This window comes from Peromyscus leucopus, chromosome 4 (assembly GCF_004664715.2).
Source record: "Peromyscus leucopus breed LL Stock chromosome 4, UCI_PerLeu_2.1, whole genome shotgun sequence".
Lineage (NCBI taxonomy): Eukaryota > Metazoa > Chordata > Mammalia > Rodentia > Cricetidae > Peromyscus > Peromyscus leucopus.
The window spans coordinates 85,879,906-85,891,347 of NC_051066.1; the positions used below are offsets into that span (position 1 = coordinate 85,879,906).

The window sequence follows — 11,442 nt, forward strand, 5'->3', positions numbered from 1 at the left end:
ACTTCAGTGATTCCATGTGAAATCTGGAGTCCCTTGCAAGAGAGGAGATTCACTCCCTAGAACAGACCCTAGGTGCTCATTTGCAAGCCCTAGAAGAAACTCTCGGTAAACATGACAAGGGAACTAATAAGCAGAAGGTCAAGACCATAGAGGTTGTAACATCTCCAAATGGCTCTCATATAATGGCTTATCCTGTTATTGTCCATGAGAAGCCAGCAGATGACACACACCCCGAGCCATAAATGACATATACATTACAACCAATTTCAAACAAGGGACTTTAAAAATATAAAGGAAGCAGTAGTTACATATGGGATACACTCCACATATGTAAAACAGATGTTAAATTCGTGGTCTACCTCACATAGAATCATTCCAGATGACTGGCATCAGTTAATTTCAGCTGTTCTGGAATATAGCCAGCAGTTACAGTGGGAAAACTGGTTGAGAGAGGAGGCAAAAAATTTAGAACAACAAGGTATACTCAGAGGTTTTTTGATCTCCCAAGATCAAATACTTGGTGAGGGATGTTTCACTGACAGGAATGTACAAGCCACTTATGATGAGCATACAATATCTCTATGCCATACAGCAGCTCTAAATGCTTGGGAAAAAATTCCAGAACCTGGAAAACCAACTGAGGTATACACAAAGATATTTCAGGGACCGCACAAACCCTTCACTGATTTTTTACAAAGACTGAACACAGCTATAACAAGAGCTGTCAGATAAAGAATTAAAAAAAGTATAAACTCAGTCCTTGGCATTCAACAATGCTAATGCAGAATGCAAAAGAATACTTACACCATTAAAGATCAGATCAGCTCCTTTGGAAGAATGGATTCAATATACTAATGGTGTTCAGTCTCTTAACTACAGTAATGAAACTTGGATAGGAGAGACAAATTCCAGAGGTGAAAGAAGGCCCCATAGTACCAAATGTTTTAAATGTAGTACACCAGGTCATATAAGTAAAAACTGTACATGGGGTACTCGTAGAAGTAATACTCCTTCTAGGAATAGCCTAAACAGGAGACCCCAACCACCTCCTGGATTATGTAGAAGATGTGGCAAAGGACGACATTGGACCAGTGAGTGCAGATCAAAAATAGATATACAAGGCAACCCTTTACTGGCAGAAAACGACTCAGGGGGACTCTTGTAGGCCCCAAAATCAAATGTAGTACAAACATTCCCAGCCATTGTGGAAGAAATTCCTCTCCAGGACAACTGAATAAACCAATGCCTAATGGAAAAACCGATACTGCAATGGATGATAAAACAGCTTTGATAGATGGATCACAGGTCACAAAGAACATTATAAAACAAGTATTTTGGCAGACTTCCATAAATGAACAAAGACCAAAGCTGAGAATCTGAATTAATGGCCTGGTTCTGGAGGGCCTGGTAGACACAGGTGCAGATGTGACTGTATTTACACCAAAATCATGGCATCCGAATTGGCCTCTTCAAGAGGTAGATGTCCAACTTTTAGGGATTGGCACCCTATATCAGATAAAACAGAGTTCAAGATGGGTTGAATGCATTGGGCCAGAAGGACAAAGAGGAAGTCTGAAGCCATATGTAGCAAATGTAGCAGTAAATCTTTGGGGCCAAGATCTGTTACAAAAGTGGAATACCCAGATTAAAATTCCTACACTTTCAGAAAAGGAATACAGAACAATGCATGTTTCTAGGAATAATATCATGACATGCTATAAGAATCAGTCACTAACCATTCAGGTTGTTCACAAACAGAACATGACTGTTGTTGAACTCTCAGAAGTACCAACTGCCTTACCTTTAAAATGGCTAACTAACAAACCTGCCTGGGTTGGAAAATGGCCTTTGACAAAAGAGAAGCTACAAGCTTTAGAACAGCTGGTTCAAGAGCAGTTAAATGTTCAACACATTGAAGAATCTACCAGCCCTTGGAATTCTCCTGTATTTGTCATTTTAAGAAAATCTGGTAATTGGAGAATGCTGACATATCTGAGAGCTATTAATAAAGTAATTCAGCCAATGGGCTCTCTACAGACTGGGATGCCCTTGCCCTCTCTGCTAACCAAGAATGGCTTATAGCAGTTATTGACTTAAAAGACTGTTGCTTTACCATACCCTTACAAGAAAATGATAGAGAAAATTTTGCCTTCACGGTACCTAATTATAAAAATATTCAGCCAGTCAAGAGATTTCAATGGAAGGTCCTCCCACAGGGAATGTTAAACAGCCCTACTTTGTGCCAATACTTTGTGCAGAAACCATTGGAGATAATTCGTGTAAAGTTTCCACAATCCATAATTTATCACTATATGGATGATATCCTATTAGGTGATCCAAAGTTAGATACATTAGAAAGCATGTTTGAAGAAGTAAAAAAAAGTTTTGCCTCCCTGGGGACTGCAAATTGCTCCTGAAAAAAATACAAAGAGGAGATTCTTTTAATTACTTAGGATATAAGATAGAGCTATAAAAACAATTAGACCCCAAAAGGTACAACTAAGGAGAGATAGATTGAAGAATCTTAATGATTTTCAAAAGTTATTAGGAAGCATTTCCAACTTACTAGGTATCATGGGAATACACAAAGATGGACTAAAAAATTTGGCTAATACTCTAGAAGGGGACAAAGAATTAAATAGTCCAAGAGAATGATCAACTGAAGCTGAGAAGGAATTGGCTCTAGTAGAAGAGACAATTTGAGTAGCACATGTGGATCGTGTGGATCCAGAACTTAAATGCATTCTTGTCATATTCCCCTCCAGACATTCCCCAACAGGTATTTTGATGCAGAGGGAAGATATTATATTGGAATGGATATTCCTACCACGTAAACCAAAAAAGAAATTAAAGACTTATATAGAAAATATCTGTGATTGATTCAAAAGGGTAAATTAAGACTCCACCAGTTGACAGGAATGGACCCATCAGAAATTGTAGTACCGTTAACTAATGAGGAAATTTCATCACTATGGAGAGATAATGAATACTGGCAGAGAGCCTGCAGTAACTTTTTGGGAGAGATTAACAACCACTATCGCAAAAGCAAGAGAATAGAATTCATAAAAAGACTGAATGGGTCCTTCCTCACATTGTACAACAAAAGCCAATTGCTGGAGTCCTCACATTCTATACTGATGCAAATAAATAAGGGAAAGCAGGATATAAATCAGGAGACTTAAGTAAAGTGGTACAAATTCCATACAGCTCTGTAAAAAAAGGCAGAACTGTATGCCATTCTTATGGTACTGATGGACTTCACAGAGCCCCTCAATATAGTCACTTACTCTCAATATGCAGAGAGAGTTGTTTTACATATTAAAACTGCTGAATTTATTCCTGATAATACAGAATTAACTTCATTATTCACACAATTGCAGGAAATCATCAGAAAAAGGGAACATCATATATATATGTATATATATTTATATATATAACACATACAGGTCTGCCAGGACCTCTAGCACAAGGTAATGATGAGATTGATCAGTTACTAATAGGTAATGTGCTAGAAGCCTCAGAATGTCATAAGAAATACCATGTAAATAGCAAAGGTTTGAAGAAGGATTTTTCCATCACTTTACAACAGGCTAAGGTTATTGTGAAAAAATGTCCTACTTGTTCTATCTATAACCAAACTCCATTACCTGCAGGGAGCAATCCAAAGGGTATACAAAGAAATGAAATTTGGCAAATGGATGTGTTTCATTTTGCAGAATTTGGAAGATTAAAGTATGTACATCATACCATTGACACCTATTCGTTTTAAATTCCTTACTTATATAGAAACTATGCAACATTTATTCTTCTATGACAGAATGTCCTGAACATTCATCCACATTGCCACAAATAACAGCATTGTGTTATTAACACAATATTAATAATAATTCATAGTAATATATGTATGTGTGTGCATACACATGTGCACATGAACATGCATATATGTATATACCATATATATTTATGATATAGACATATAACTTTCTCTATTAGTTCATCTGTCCCTCAGCACTTCAGTAAATAATATATGCTATAAATAATACATCAAAGACCATGGGAATGCAGCATTCCTTGATAAATAGCTTAGTTTTATTTTTAAGTTTTGTTAAACCTTTCATCATTTTTAGGTGCTATATTACTGTATACTGTCAACAGCTTTATACAAGAGTTCTGTTTTCCCACACCTAAGGCAACATATTTTATATTTTGTTTAAACTTTTTTCTTGCATTTTACAATCTTAACTTGAACCTAGTATTGAAAATGGGGAATTGCTGAAAAATGTCTTAAATTCGGGATCCCCAAGGACTTGGACCCATTTAATGTACAGAACAGGAAAGTTTCCAAAGCACACATGACTTTGTGTATATAAGCCACACTGAGATGAAATTCTTGCCAACATTCAACACAGCAGAAATCACATTATTACAATGTGGCACAGTTTCAGATTCAAGCAGCATTTAGAGGAAGCATTAACAACTTGGTAAGACCTGGTTGACAAGGTAATTCCTGTAGTGTAAATACATACTAAAGTGATTGCTGTACTGTCATATTTCATCACAAATAATCATTTAAAGTTTTTTCTGCATTAGAAGCACAGTTTTTATCACTAGGAATTTTCAGAGAATCCTGCATCTGTATTTTTCATTGTTCTATTTTCCAAAATCATCATATAAATTTACCTATCCATAAAGCATTTGAGACTTCTGGAAATTTTAAGTAGTTTTATATGTTCACATAAATAAACTCTTTATGTAACATAACAAGTTACAAGACTTTCTGTTGAAAAAGCATGCTGCTAAAAACCACTTACTTTACTCTAAAATTAGCTTATCATCTTAGAACATTTTAAATATTTGTTTTCTACAGACAATAGAGTAGAGAATCAGGTAAAAAGAATGGGAAGGAGTTGAGAATGCTAGAGGTTTAATTAATAATAGTTCACTGCAAATTTTCAATTCAATATAAGTTATATGAAAATGACATTTTATATAAGGAAAGAAGGAAGGAGAAAAAAGGTAGAGAGGCAGGGAAAGTTTCTTTCACTTATCAATTATTCAGAATAGCATATGAAATCTCACCATTTAGAAATGAAAGCCAGTCAATATAGGACAATAAGTAATATTCTCTTTGTCTATGAATATATGATTGTTCACAGATACACTCTAATGGATAATTCAGAAATCAAGGAAAGACATAATATTGGCAATATGTCTTAGGCACCTGGCTTCACAATTAATTTGATGAATATTTTTTTCTTATATTTTTTAGTAAACTTGTTTTCATTCTATATGTTCATAGTCCATGGTAGATTTGTGAATGAGAATTTTCTGTTTATGTTGGAAATATTTCAATAGATTGTCATTTTGGAATTATGATGGTCAAGTAAATGGGCTGTAACTTTATCTCTATATTCATTAAAGAAAATTATTTCTGATTCCATTCAGAAAGAGCAGAAAGAAGCTGGGAAAATACAAATAAAATATGTACTACTAATATTAATAAACAATATACTCATATCCATACCTATAAATATTATATTTTGGATATGCAAAGATTTTAACCCATCATTCTACATATAGAATCCTTTTCTGATTATAAAATATGCACAAATACAAGAAAGATTTATTTAAAATTTAAGTTGGATATAATGCTAAGATTTCAATTTGAATATTTTTCTGCTTACTTGACCCTAAACATTAAGTTATTGTTTCTATTTCAGGAATTCTTAGTTAGGCTCTGTCTCTCTCAACCCATTGGAGCACTAAATGTACTAAATGAAAGAAGCAAACCAGTCTGTTGTGTCTGAGTTTATTTTTCAGGGACTTTGTACTTTGAAAGAAATACAGATCTTCCTCCTGCTGCCATTTGCCACCCTCTACCTGATGACTGTGATAGGCAACCTCTTTGTAGTAATATTAATCATCTTTGATCATCATCTCCATTCTCCCATGTACTTTCTGTTAGCTAACCTCTGATTTGTTGACTTCTGCCTTTCTTTATTTACTATTCCCAAACTGACCACAGACCTTGTAAAGGAAAATAAAACCATTTCCTTTGGGCCTGCATAGGCAGATCCTCTGTGTGCATTTCTTTGGAGGGGGTGAGATGGTACTTCTTGTAACAATGGCCTATGATGATATATGGTCATCTGCAGGCCACTCCACTACACCAGCATCATGGACAGACAGAAGTGCATCTGGCTTGTTTTAATATCATGGATCATTGGATTTGTGCATGCCATGAGTCAGCTGATCCTGATTTTGGAACTACCTTTCTGTGGACCTAGAGTGGTAGACAGTTTTTTCTGTGATATTCCTTTGGTGATGAAATTAGCCTTCACAGAATCTGATACTCTGGGAATCGAGATAAATGCTGAGAGTGGTGTTTTAGCAACAACTTGTTTCATTCTCTTGCTGATATCTTACACTTACATTCTGTTAACTGTTCAGCTCCACTCTAAAGACGGCTCATCAAAGGCACTCTCTACCTGTACATCCCACATCATAGTGGTTGTGCTGTTTTTTGGGCCCTGCATTTTCATCTATCTGTGGCCAGTCAATATCACTTGGGTCAACAAGTTTCTTGCTGTGTTTTATACAGTCATCACACCTCTCCTGAATTCAGCCATCTATACACTGAGAAATAAGGATATTAAAAATGCCATAAAAAAGCTGAGAAATCATGGGTAAATTTGGAGATAAATTTTAGACACCTAATCAGAAAATTCATTGTGTGTATACTATTTTAACTGTATTTTTACAGTAACAAAGATCGCATATATGACTCACTTCATGATATTATTTGCATGAATATATTGTTATAAAAACAACTATTATGAAAATAATTTGAAAGTCTAATACTTAGATATTTTTTACCACTTCCAGTAATAACTGCATCATATACCTATTTGTGTCTGAAGTGTAGAGGATGAAGATAATGTTATAAAATAACAATCACTAAAATTTACTAATCATTACCCATGGTCACAACACTGTGTAAGTCGTTTTAACAGGATTATTATTTGCAAAGTTTTCAATGAATTACTCGTCAAAATTATCATTTAAAAACGTATCATTATATTCCAACCCTGATTATAACTTCACTACCGGAGATACTGAATATATTTTTGAGGTCTACATTCTCTTACAGAACAAAATGACTTTCAAATCAAATGATAATACTAGTTGCCTCATATTGACATATTCTGTGTCATGTGCCAATTTGTACCTATTCAAATGAAATCCTTTTCACCTTTTTCACTCTATAACTAAAATGGCATCTTTCATAATATTTATTATAATACACTTCTCTCAGTCCACAAATTATTTTTATGACCTTAATTTTACTTTATATTATGAAAGTAGGACAGTGTTTTAAAATTTTTTATGCTTTTGAAAACATTACATATATAATAGGTATATTAATATACATATATTTACATCGAGAGAGTGAGATTGTTCATGTTAGTTACCATTGATAATGTATGCCATTTGCTGGATAAAACTATATGTATACACATTTACAATAGTTCGATATCCAGTGTATCCCTGAAAAGATATATACATCATAATTTTGTGAATAACCTGTCCTAATAGTTCATGAAGTATAGTTGCAATCAATCTGTATGTGTATTCTAATAAAGATGTTCTTATAACATAAACTAATAAAAACCATGCACATACCTGTATCATGTTTTCCTGAAATCAAATTAGGTATAAGCAAGGCTCACTATACACCTTGAGCATATGCAAAATATATTAGGATGTTTTGATACCTTTTTTTTTTAAATATTTTCTCAGATAGATTTCACTATCCAAAATTTAAAGTCACCATTTTTCCTTTTCTGAAATTTGTTCTTTGACAATATCTGCAATAAGCTGATTGCATTTGACTAATGTCCCTGACCATTATTTCCCTCCCACTCCTATTTTCCACTACCCCAGCCACATGCACACTTGTCCCTTTCTACATTTATGTTCTTTTTGTATGGTTTTGTTTTGTTTTTACTTTGTGGCCCACTTGGATTACAAGAGTCATGTGTCTGTCCATTGGTCTGGAACCATCCGTGGGGAATTGTGAGCTCTTCAGTGGGTTACAGAGGAAGAAAATGTCTGGCCTTCCTCAGAATCATCAGGAGTTTACAGTTCTGTAAGAAGGTGAGCACAGCATACATCACACTCTGATCTATGACTGACTATTATCAGTTATCTATAAGGGGCCCACAGTAGGCAGCCTTGGAATCATGACTGCATTGACTCTGCCAGGCCCACTAGATTACATTTCACAATGCTTTTCACTGTTAAATAAATCTTGCATGTCTTTACTCTGCCCCTCTTCCTTACTTATAAAGTAACACGGATTTCAAACCTACAAACAAGTTACTTTCACCTGCACATAGGAATATTATAAAAATAGAACACCATTAGGACTTTTTGATAAACTATAATTAGAGTGGAAAATGAGTTTTTATTGCCCAAGTGATTTCTAAGAAGATGATTTTAATTAACTTTTAGCAATTCAGTGAAATTGTTTCCATACAATTGGTGTATCAAGAAGAAGTACAGTGGAAGCCGGTGGAACAACTTATCAGGTAAAGGAGCTTGCTGCCAAGCCTAATGACCCCAATTCAATGCACAAAATCTACATGTTAGAGGAAGAAAATCAACTCCCTCAAGATTATTTTTTTTCTTTTATTATTGTTGTATTTTTTATTTTTCTCACATATACTACATCCTGACTGCAATTTCCCCACCCTCCCTTCCCCTAGTCTCTCTTCCTACCTCCTCTTTACCTCAGATCCACCCCCTCTATCTCCCCTCAGAAAAGAGCATGTGTCCCAGGGACATTAATTAAACATGACATATTGGCTACAACAATACCAGACATATACCATCATATCAAAGCTGCACAAGGTAGGCCCTGTAGGAAGAAAAGGATCCCACAAACAGGCAAAACAGTCAGATACAGCCCCCACTCCCACTTTAGGATTCCCTAGCTACTCAGCCATAACATATATGTAGAAGACCTAGGTCAGACTGCTATAGGCCCCCTGATCTCCCAGAGCCCTCATGAGTTCCAGTCACATGATTCTGTAGGTGGTGTTCTTGTAGTGTCCCTGTGCCCTCTAGTTACTCTTATCTTTCCTCCCCCCAACCATATGCAGGACTCTTCAAGCTTTGCCGAATATTTGTTTGTGGGACTCTGCACCTGCTCCCATCAGTTGCTGTATGAAGTTTCTCTAGTCTCTTTGATGGCAATTCTGTTAGACTTCCATCACAGAACACTCATGTCTGTCTTTTTGGGTCTGGGTTACCTCACTCAGGATGAGTTTTTTCAAGTTTCATTCATTCGCTTGTACATTAAATGATGTCATTGTTTTTAGTAGCTGAATAATACTCCATTGTATATATGAACCAAATTTTCTTTAATCATTCTTAGGTTGAGGAACATCTAGGTTGTTTACAGTGTTGGCTCTTTTGAATAAAGATGATGTGAACAGAGTTGAGGAAGCATACTTGTAATGGAATAGAACATCTTTGGGTATGTGTCCAGAAGTGGTAGAGCTGGGTCTTCTAGAATCCAACAAAACAAATAATACTATTTAAAAATGGGATGCAGATCTAAACAGTGAATTCTCAACAGAGAAAACCAAAAGGGCTAAGAAACACTTAAAGAAATGTTCAACATACTTAGCCATCAAGAAAATGCAAATCAAAATGACTTTGAGATTCCATCTTACACCTGTCAGAAAGCCTGTGATCAAAAACACAAGTGGAAGCTCATGCTGGAGATAATATGGAGCAAGTGGGACATTCTACTCCTGGTGGGAGTACAAACTTAAAAAAGCAACTTTGGAAATCAATAGGATGGTTTCTCAGGAAATTGGGAATAGATCTACCACCAGCTTTAATTGTGACCCTTTTAGAGAGGGTTACAGTCAAAACACTGCGTTGAGTGCAGAAGAGACTGTGTTTTTCAACTGTGCTGAGACTGTGAAAGAAAACAGGGACTTTTGTGGTTGGACTCAATGCATTGGAATTATGATATCGCTACAACCTATGGGAGTCTGGGGGTGGAATGTGTTTGTTTAATAAGAATAGTTCCCACAAGCTCATGTATTTAAATAGTTGTCCTGCAGTTGGTTGAATTGTTTGAAGAGTATTTGGTGTGGCTTTGTTATAGAAGGTGTGTCAATTTGAGGTGGGCTTTGAACTTTCAAAAGTCCATACACTCCCAGTTATCACCTCTCTCTCTCTCTCTCTCTCTCTCTCTCTCTCTCTCTCTCTCTCTCTCTCTCTCTCTCCCTCCCTCCCCCCTCCCTCCTCCCTCCCTCTCTCTCTCTCTCTCTCTCTCTCTCTCTCTCTCTCCTCCCTCTCTCTCTCCTTCTCCCCCTCTCTCTCTTTCTCCCTCCCTTACTCATGTTGGTAGATAAGATATGAGCTCTTGGCTACTGCTAAAATGTCATGCCTGCCTGCTGCCTGCTGCTCTGCTCCTTGCCATGATGGCCATGGACTATAGGCCTCTTGAAACATGAGCCCCCATTAAATGCTTTCTTTTATAAGTTGCTTTCATCATGATATGTTGTCATAGCAATAGAAAAGTAACTAAACAATCAGACTCAAATTTGAAGGATTTGTGTTAACTATGTATACTGAATATTAGCTACAAACACATATTTGAAATATTCCAGATCTGGGCATTAGAAAACATAGATCTAAATCAGATGAAAAAAAATCCAATCTCTTATCGGTCATAAATTTTATTTTCCATTCAAGACAACTTGAGGAAATAATTTCTCAATATTTCCTGTTCTTTAATATTAATATTATTAATCTAGAACTCAATTGGAAAATTTATTAATTCATGTACTAGATACATTTCCTATGATCAAAATAGTAATAGACTTTTAATAGTATACTGTTTTATCAAAATTTTATACAATATGCTTCACATTTCAAAAAGTTGATAGATGCATCCGAGGATTAGCTAACAAAGTCATATTGACAGCCTGTACCTTTAGATAGACAGATCTATAAGTATCAAATAAAATGAATTAAACAGGAGAAAAAAGGAGATAATGGTATCATTCATACAGGTCAGTTAAGAAAATACGACATGGAGAAAGAAAAATTGAGAGTGGAATGCATATACTTAGCTTAGAAAAAATAATACCTGATCCAGATATAAAATTAATGTTGTTTCACTGAAAATATAGCATGCTTCTTTTTGTAATTTGAGGAAATAGAATTTCTGTGATAATGAAAGAGAGACACCCAATAATAGATGCCAAAAACTGATAGGTAGATAAGTATAGGAACAAGGCAATGATAAAGAACATCAATTCTGGGTTGGGGATTTAGCTCAGCAGAAGAGAGCTTGCATAGCAAGCACAAGGCCCTGGGTTCAATCCTCATCTCAAAAAAAAAGAACCTCAATTCTGT

General features: G+C 35.5%; 1 pseudogene; it reads left to right on the forward strand.

The window, feature by feature from the left end:
• Positions 1-5,775: 5,775 nt before the first annotated feature.
• On the forward strand, positions 5,776-6,690 carry LOC114687866 (annotated as a pseudogene).
• Positions 6,691-11,442: the final 4,752 nt, after the last annotated feature.